Source organism: Cyanistes caeruleus, chromosome 1 (assembly GCF_971803275.1).
Source record: "Cyanistes caeruleus chromosome 1, bCyaCae1.hap1.1, whole genome shotgun sequence".
In the NCBI taxonomy this organism is placed as follows: Eukaryota; Metazoa; Chordata; class Aves; order Passeriformes; family Paridae; genus Cyanistes; species Cyanistes caeruleus.
The window spans coordinates 25,856,697-25,865,881 of record NC_141701.1 but is presented as its reverse complement, the minus strand read 5'-3'; positions in this window follow the sequence as shown (position 1 = coordinate 25,865,881).

The window sequence follows — 9,185 nt, the reverse complement described above, 5'->3', positions numbered from 1 at the left end:
GGTCAAGATGACTGGCTGACAGGACATTGCCAAATTCAGTAGGTAGTATAGTAAAGATAAGAGATGCAAACAGCTGGGAAACCCAGAAATCTCCATGTGTTAAGTGATTGGCATGACTAACAGTAAGATAATAGTATGCTAAGACTCACAGCATGCGCACAAAAAAATAACAGGATAATTCAGAAGACAGCAAAATGTCAATGGGGATGGATAAACCACCAGGATGAGAGGAGGATGTTTAGTTAAAGGCTGACATGTCATGAGAGGGATTTCAATAGTTTCAGTGGCTGAAATCTTGTATGCATTATGGAACAAGATGTAGACATAGTGATTAAGAAATCATGAGACCTTATACTTGATTCCTTCCATCTTTCCATTCTCCTGTTTCTACACCTGTTATGTGCAGCCCTTTCCTTCTGACACTGCTGTTTGGCTGTGAGTTCTTCAAGAGATGCACCAGGTTTGCCTGTGTTTTTAGCTACTGAACAAAGCAGCAGCTAAGAGAAAAGACACAATAAACTGATTTTTAATCTCTTCAATTCACAATATTTGTATTAATAAAAAATGTTTAGACTAGTTTTCCTGTCACAGATACACATTATACTTGCAAAAGGGCAGAAGAAATTTTAATATTTCCTTACAATCAGGCTCTGTGTTTTACCGTGTAAAAAAGAAATAAAATATCATGACTGGGCTGATTTCCCATCTAGGAACCACTTTTCAGGCATGGCTTTCTCAAACAAGAAGACTTCAGTGGGAGTCATATAATGAAACTTTTGTAATCTACCTACATCTTTTCTTGAAAATAAAAATCTGAACCTAGCACATTTCCATAAAGTAGCAAGAATGACCAGAAAAGAGAGAATTCATGAGGCTTATTTTAACAAGGAGAAAGGACATGGCAGAGCTCTGGCCTCAACAAATGGAAGAGGCAGTGAATTAAGCCTAGGATTATTCTTTGTACCTGGAAAAGACAATGGGGTGCCAGTGACGCAAGGACACTGGAAGGAGACAAAGGTGGAACTAGCATTTCCTTCATTTTTAGATAGAAGATGTCTGTGCCAGTGAGGCAACTTCTTATACGCCAAGCATATTGAATTACCCTGTCCAGTGCAGAATTTCAGCTTCCAGCAAGCCTGCAGGAAAAGAAACCAAGTACTGAACCTGTTTCAACAGACCTCTGACTTGCATCTGATGTTGATTTGCTCCTTGCTGCTTACCATTTTCCAATGGCACATCACATCTTGTTCTTGTCCCTTTTCCCTGACCCAAAAGACTGTAGCTGAATGGGAGCAAAGAATTTAGCATTGTTTGGGGCCAGCTCAACCTTGTTCATTTTTAAAGTTGTTCAGACTTTAAAATGAACAGGAGCTGCAATGTTTACATTTTCAAAAGTTCTCAGAATAAAATAATTTACATAGGTCGTCTGTGGCCAGGAGGATTTAAAAGAAGTCTCACATGAACTTTCGCTGTTTCAATTGAATGCAGATGCTTGGACACGTTGACCTCTCTTTATGCTAACATCTACAAAATCAGTATTGGCTTCAGAGCATTTATGCATCTTTGTGTGTTCTTTATAAAACAGTATATCAAGGTGAATGGGTTTCTGAGTTCTCTGCTGCACTTGACATGATCCTTCTGCACAGGCATAAAAGTAGCAGACATTTCTGTGCAAAAATAATCACTTACATAACTAACTGCACACCATATTTTTATGATTAATGAATAACCAAGCCAGCATTCATATTTAATCCCACTGGACTCTGATTATGCAAAACTAAATCGGACACTGGCCATTTCAATTCAAGAAGCTATTAATTTCCATTGAAAGTAGAAGAACTGGAAAAGATTTAAAAATGTAGATGTATACAGAATGTGATCCATAACCCCATGAAGTCCATGCAAATTTTCCCAGTGATTCTAGAGGGCTTTATGCAAGGAAAAAATTCTTCTCATTTTCAGAAATTATATGTATGGTGATAAGCAGATATACACATTGATTAGTGAATTACTTTACTGGGAAGCCCAAGCCTTGTCGTTCATTTTTACAAGAGCTCCATGAGCCAGATCCATATCTGGCAGAAATCAGAAAAGCTACTCTGAAGCCAGTTGGGAATATAACCCAGTATCTGCGTGGTGATGATTTTCCTTGAAAACATTTGTTGTTCAAATGCTTTTCATTAATATTTTTTTTTTTGTATGTGGCTTTTCTGAGACTTCTTAATTCTGACTACCACACTTCTCTCTTCCCTCTCAGGAAAGTACCTGATGATGGTGCTTGAAAGGGTTTCTCGAGATGTGTGGAAATCCAACAAGCCAATTTTAACTTAGAATATCCCCCAAATAAATAACGGGGCAAATAATTCTCAGTCAGAAAACACAAAAATTTAAACATCATGTGAAGGATCACAAACTTGATTTTGTTGAGCAGAGATCAAAAGAGATGCAAATGTAAGAACTTTAAAATGAACATGTCCAATATGAATGATACAAAAGGTCCACAAGGACCACAGAAGTTGTTTACTTAGCTATTCTCAGTCCATCATCAAAAGTTATATCAGAGTCAGGTTTCATTAAGGTTAATGAAAAGGTCTCTCTTGGTCTTCTACACTCTTACATTAAAATACATATTTGAAAAATATAACTGTAAGTCTTTTTATAAGATAAAAAATATGAAGATTCTGTTAATTCTGAAAAAGGGAAAACACCTGTACCTATACAGAGCATAGCACAGCATAGTATAGTACAGTGTGGTATTTATAGTATAATATATCCTGCTATTGTCAGTCTTAATGGTGACAGATGTACAAATCAGATGATAGGTAAGGATAGTGCTTTATAAAGTGATCCTTGAAACCCAAACCTTGGGAGACTGTTTGCTTTTAAATCTTTGATCCAGGTACTCAAATAAGATCCCCAAGCTTACGCCTGATGCATTAACCAGGCAGAGAAGGTGGAACAGTGTCAGTACCTGGTTTGGGCTGTGGCAGAATTTTTAGAAGTAGTGTTGAGCTCTAGTATGCACTTTGAAATATTTGCAACTACCACAAAGTATGGCTGCCTGTGTGTGGGGGAATATGTCTTTTCAGAATATTTAGCTAATACTACAGAATAGTTTATTGCTTACTTTTACTTTATCTGCATTTCAATCAGTATTTGTATTCTTTAAAATTGAAAAAGAAAATGCAGCATTGAAATGCACTCTCTGTGTTAAGCTGCCCTTGGATTATACTGTCATTATGGTAAACCACTATTGGCACAGGAAATATATTATGTAAATTGTGGAGTACACAAGACTTTGATGATTTTTGCAGACAGTATTATATAGAGACAGAAATATATTTTTCATGTACAAGACAGAATTGTCCAAAATTTTAAGGACTTAAAATATATTTTAATAGAAACCGCAAATTGATGAGTCACTTTTGAATTCAGATTGCAGCATAATCCAAGCCTTAACCTTCTGACAGGTGAAGCTAGGGCCTAATTCATCCCTTTCTAATCTACTTTGTATCTTTACAGTCTCATCCATAGCTTTCCAAGAAGAAGCATAATGACAAGGCAATGCTCAACAACAGTTTTGTTAGCATTAGAAGGCCAACAGTCTATGCAACCATGCTTTTCTATGTCTTCCCACCCTGTAAGATCCTCAGAGACATCAGAACATTTCATTCTTTACTTTGCAGCTCCCTTCCTTCAAAAACTAAATGGGTGCCTAGCACAGACCTCACAAGTGACACTGACCTGACCTCAACCCAGCCATTCCCAAGAACGGGGAGCATGATAACCTGGGGCTCCAGACATGGGGAAACAGGATTTTTTGTGTGTGAAGGAGTACATGTTCATGCATGAAAGGTTGTATTGGGTTGTCAAGTGTATCAGTACCAACAGAAATAGCACCTGATGAGGATGGGGCCAGTTTGATGGAGCTGTTTGATGATCTGTTCAGCACTCTAGGCCAACTATAGCCAGGCAGAAAACAAGCAAAATCATGCAGCATTCTTGCATTTAGCCTCAGCTTTCCCAAGATAATGCCTAACTTTGTATTGTCTTGTATTTTGCTGCTGAGTACCTGGCTAACTCTGAGATTTAAAAGAGCCTTAGGGATGACCTAGCTCATACCAGCAGAAAGCAGCTTGGGGGTGACCAAACTCATGCCAGGAAAAGCAGCTTCTCTTGCCCACCTGCCACAATCCCATAGTACCTTTACCCTGGTGGCCTGTGAGGTGTTGTGCAGTTACTGCTACAGCCAGAGCTACTCCAGCCACAAGGAGACCTTCAGCTGTAGCCTTGAGTTTTCTCCATGGCACAGACTGACTGGGTATGGGCTGCAGATCACTGGACCCAGTGAGAGCCTGATCCAGTGTTTACTAACATCAGTGTTCATCCTTGATTTTCAGTGAGTTTGGGTGGGATTTTTAGTGGCTTATGTTGCTACATGACAGACTGGATTTTTATTTTGTTTTTGTTTGAATTTTTCTTCCTGTTCCACTGTTTGGATAATGTATATTTACATGCAATTCCAAGCAAATCCAGCAGAGTTTAATTGTCTAGCAAGTACTTATCTGGGATGTTAGTGCTACTAATAATGGTGGTAGTTACTAAAGATTTCAGAGATTTGCCTTGTGAGACATTTTACTGGAAGACAGCTGGAAATTTAGGATCCTAATTTAGAAAGTTTACTTGCCTCTTTGGAGGATATTAGAGCTCCTTTTGAGTATTTAGGACACTTTCACTTTACATCCTGAAGAACTCAGACTGTCTAGTTTACAGGGCAGTATGCATGCTTTGGCCAAGCATTAGCTCTGCAGTGGGAGGAGAGCTGGGTGTGTGTCAGTGGTCCCTATTCCCAGAATCTTCACTTCCTGAGCACTGACTTCTTTTTTTTGCAAAGAAACTTGAGCTGACAGCTGAAAGGAAAAATATTACACCCACGGGTCCTGTCGTCCTGTGAGGGGGTAGCAGGGCTGTGGGGAGCACCCTGGGCCACACCTGCCCTGCAGTCCAGGCACATCCACAGGGCACTATTCTACTTGGGGCAAAAGCTGATTGTGTGACTGAAGGCATGGAACTGAGGGGTACATTAGATGTGATGGGATGTTGAATGGTTTGGTGGGTCAATCCCCTGGGGACAGAATGAGAGACAAATTTTCCTCTGTTTTCTTTGCATCATCTGAACTGAACTCAATGCTCTTTAAGAAGAGCGTGAATCATGAGAAACACAACCTGTGTCCCAGAGTAGTTATGTAGGATGATCACACAGTGTTAATTTGTAACTAGGAAATGCAGTGTTTTTCATAAAGGTTGATTTAAAAACATAAACCATAGACTTTTCTTGTTTGCATTCACAGCACAGGCCTATCCCATACAATCTGTGTGCTGCAAGGGTCTACCACAACATAACAGTTGCTTGAAAAAGTACTCATTTTAGCAAAGTTACGGAATACAAAGTTGTTTAATAAGTAGCTTCAACCTTTTGTAAGTAATGGAAAAACTTGTGTTATCTCATTCCAAATTCTTTTATTACAGTTATAGGTCAACCCACACAACTTCAAAGCCATAAAATTACATGGTGAGAGTCTCAAAGGGTAATATGGAAAAAACAATAAATAAAGCAAACAATATTATAAGGTGAACAGGTTCATCTTCCAACAGTGCTGAACGCAAAACTAGCTCAGCAAAAATGACGTAAGTTCCATTGTAATAAAAATTTCAGTCACTGAATGCTGCTGCACAGAATTGTAAGTTCTTGGTGTGGACAAAAATATGTGTGATAATTATGTGTAATATGTGTGATTACTGCAACTAGATGTCTACAGAAGCAAGCATGTTCTATTCTCTATCTATAAAATTCTATTTACTTTTTACACACAAATACCATAAATATAATTCAGCTGTAAAGCCCATTCTTATGCAGAGCTCTCACTGAAGATCAGTGCCTGGTAATCCTATATATCAAAGGGAGAATAACTCTTTTATATGCTGTTTATCTCCCAAATTATATGAGCTCTTTTTAAATAGATTTTTGCATTCTTCCATTTTAAATGTTTTCCTACATTTCATATTTCCACCATTTTATCTTCTTTCTTTTCCACAGTTTAAAATATGTGTGTGATTTTATCAAAAATATAGAATATTTCACTTAAAAAAAAGCAGACTTTAGAACACTGTTTTCCATCCCCCTGATCTATTAAAAAAAGTTCTTTAGAAACTTAAATAATTTACTTTTTAGATGAGTTCAAAATTAGAAAAGAGAAATTTAGTAAGGAATCTCTTTCTTAATTCTCTTAGGCATATTACTTCTGACATCTTCTTCTAAGTATCTCCTGGAAATGATTGCAGCATCTGATAAGCACAGCGGCTTCTTGGAACCTTGTAAATGATACATTAAAAACCATTTATTTTGTTTTATTTCCAAATTCGATCCATTCTACATGCCTGCACTCATGCTCAAGATTAGAAGCTTTCCTTCCAACAATTCATAACATAATCACTTATCAAAATTGTCCAAGGTTTGCAGTAAAATTTTGATTAGAAGGTTTGATATAAAAGCTAGACCCTTCTTTGAGCAAAGAGCAGGGCCTCGCCTCATGATTGTGGAAAGAAATGACATTTACAACAGCCAGAAAATGGAAAATGTTAGCAAGTTAAAGCAAACAGAAGCTGAACATTAGGCTTTGACAACACAACAGTGCAGTGTGTCCAACCTGTTATCAGTTTACAACTTTAGCCTCACAGTCCTCTTTCCAAACTGACTAAGTTCTTTGTTACTTTTTGATTGAGATCGACCTGGATTGCACAGTCATTCCCACCGTGCCTGGTGCAGCACTGCTGCTGTGGGAGCCAGCAGAAGTGTAAGGGCTGTGCAGACCAACATGCTGCATTATTTCTCATCAGTGAATGTATTTAGTACCTTCTATGGAAAATATATTGAGGAGCTTGCTTTCTCTTCTCAACTAAGGACTAGCTGTGGCCACCAGCAGGGTTGCCAGTTTGACCAGGTAGAAGTGCTATAAATAAGGAAAAGTTCATCCTGTATTTAAATAGCTCTGAACTAAGCAAAACAATGAGTACAAAGTTTTGTACTCAATCATAGAGGAAAAATGTCATTCATACTTCAATTGGTCTGTGTACTTTCAGTGTGCAAATTTACTTGCCCGGGTGGTTTTGTCTTGGTCTCACCAATTTCAACACAAGACTGACCTCAGGCCCAGGTTTCTAGTCTCACATCAGTTTGTGTGAGAAGCATAGAGACACTTCCAGAAAGCCTCTTGTCTTCCACAGTCCCACCAGCAGGATTTTTACACAGGTTTTCTTTGTGTTCCACCATTATCTGTAGTAGGGCTTTTCACAAGAAGCATGGGAATCCGACATATTCAGCTGGGGCTGGCTCCCAATTTGTCCTCAGTGAACCTATCCCAGACTTCCTGGGAATGAGAAAAATAACCACAACTTTTTTGCAACAGCTTTTCAGCAATGTCTCAGTGGCTGTATCAGTCACTCAGTTTCAGAATGACTATTTTGAAATATCTATCCCTCTGCTTCTCACCATGTCCCTACTCTTTCTTCAGCCTGGAGGAAGGTAAGGAAATACTTGCCTCTGTACCATGGAAAAGCATGGAAAAGGCAAAAGTTATAGATAAAATCTCTACTCTCAAAATTAGTGTGAAACAGCCTAAAACAATATATGAATTTGTGGCCAGAATGGACAGAGGAAAATATCCCAGAAAGCCACAAGAAAGTGAATATACCAACTGAGAAATAGTGGAACTTGTGAGTTTTAACACCAGTATTGCTGTAGCCTGACAGAGCATGAGTTAGACCTGAAGGAGGACCCAAAACAGGATTATTCTGTTCCCTCCACCTCTATGGGCAGTGACTCTATCCAGCTATACATAAGAAGATGAACTGTTCTGATTCAGACAGCTCCAGTGGCTTCTTTTGAAGTCATTCCACATTCCAATGACTAAAGGGCAGATACACCAGAAAGTAAATATTTGTTCTGGTGGTGAGCTCCATTCAAGTCCTGTGTTTATGTACTGGAGCATATGCTTGACTGACCAAAAATCTTGAACTGTGGGTACCTCACATACTTCAGAGCAGGCTAATTCTGATTTGCCATTCTTATTTGGCAAATTTTATTGTTCCATTTATTTAATGAATATCTTATATGCCTTTTGGGGTAATGCTTTTCCTCTTCTCTGTGATATTCTTTAGTGTGCAAATAAGTAGAGGAATTAGGAGTGTTCCACATGGCTGCTCTTCAGATTCTGAAACACATAGAGCCTTTATCCTTGAGAAAAGTTTGCAAACTTCAGTGAGCCTTTCCAGTACTGTTTCTAAAGACTTGGAACAATCTTTTTCACCATGCATTTTCCATTGACAAGACAAGTTCCTAGAGTGGGATTAATCTTTAATCTTTATAATTAATGTTTCTAGTTAGGTGAAGATGTATTTTTAAGTACTTCAAGCTGCATCTTCCCTGGATGACAGGGCAGGATTTTTTTTAGTTCACAATGCACGTGTATATGTCTGGGTTGTTGATGCTTTGCATGTTGATACAAAAGCCATAATACTTCTCCAGTTTCTTACACAGGGCTCATATTCCTCCCTTTTGCTACACATACAGCTTCAAGGTCGTTTGTTCTTAAAACTAATGTACAAAGCAGATACAATTCAAGAAAGTGGGAGGAGGCTTTGATTTCACAGGAGGCATAGTGGGCAGGCTGGATTCTTTAGGCAACAAAGTCGGCGGAAGCTTTCTTCATGGTCACTTCTTCATGGGGAGAACACCGGTAATTGCAATTCATGATCTCCTCTCTCTCCATATCATTAAAACACAGTGGAGCACCAGGAAACAACAATACAGTGCTTCTAAACTGTTGGCAACCAGAAAGTACCTGGAACTTGCGTGTTGAAGACATAGCCCAAGAAATCCCTCCAGAGGTGGCCCCCATGGAGCAGCCTGAGTTCACGCAGTACCCTTGCACTGAGCTAGGTGAATGCCCAGTGTGATTTGCTGTTCTTTGAACCATAGCTGTTAAAAAATGCTAGAAAACCAGTAAAAATGTAACACTTCACAGCTTGGCTTTTCAAGTGGATCTTTCTGTCTCCTAAAAAGGGGAAAATTTGGCAAGAGAATAATACATATTGTTTAGTCAGATTGCCTGACAAAGACAATACAG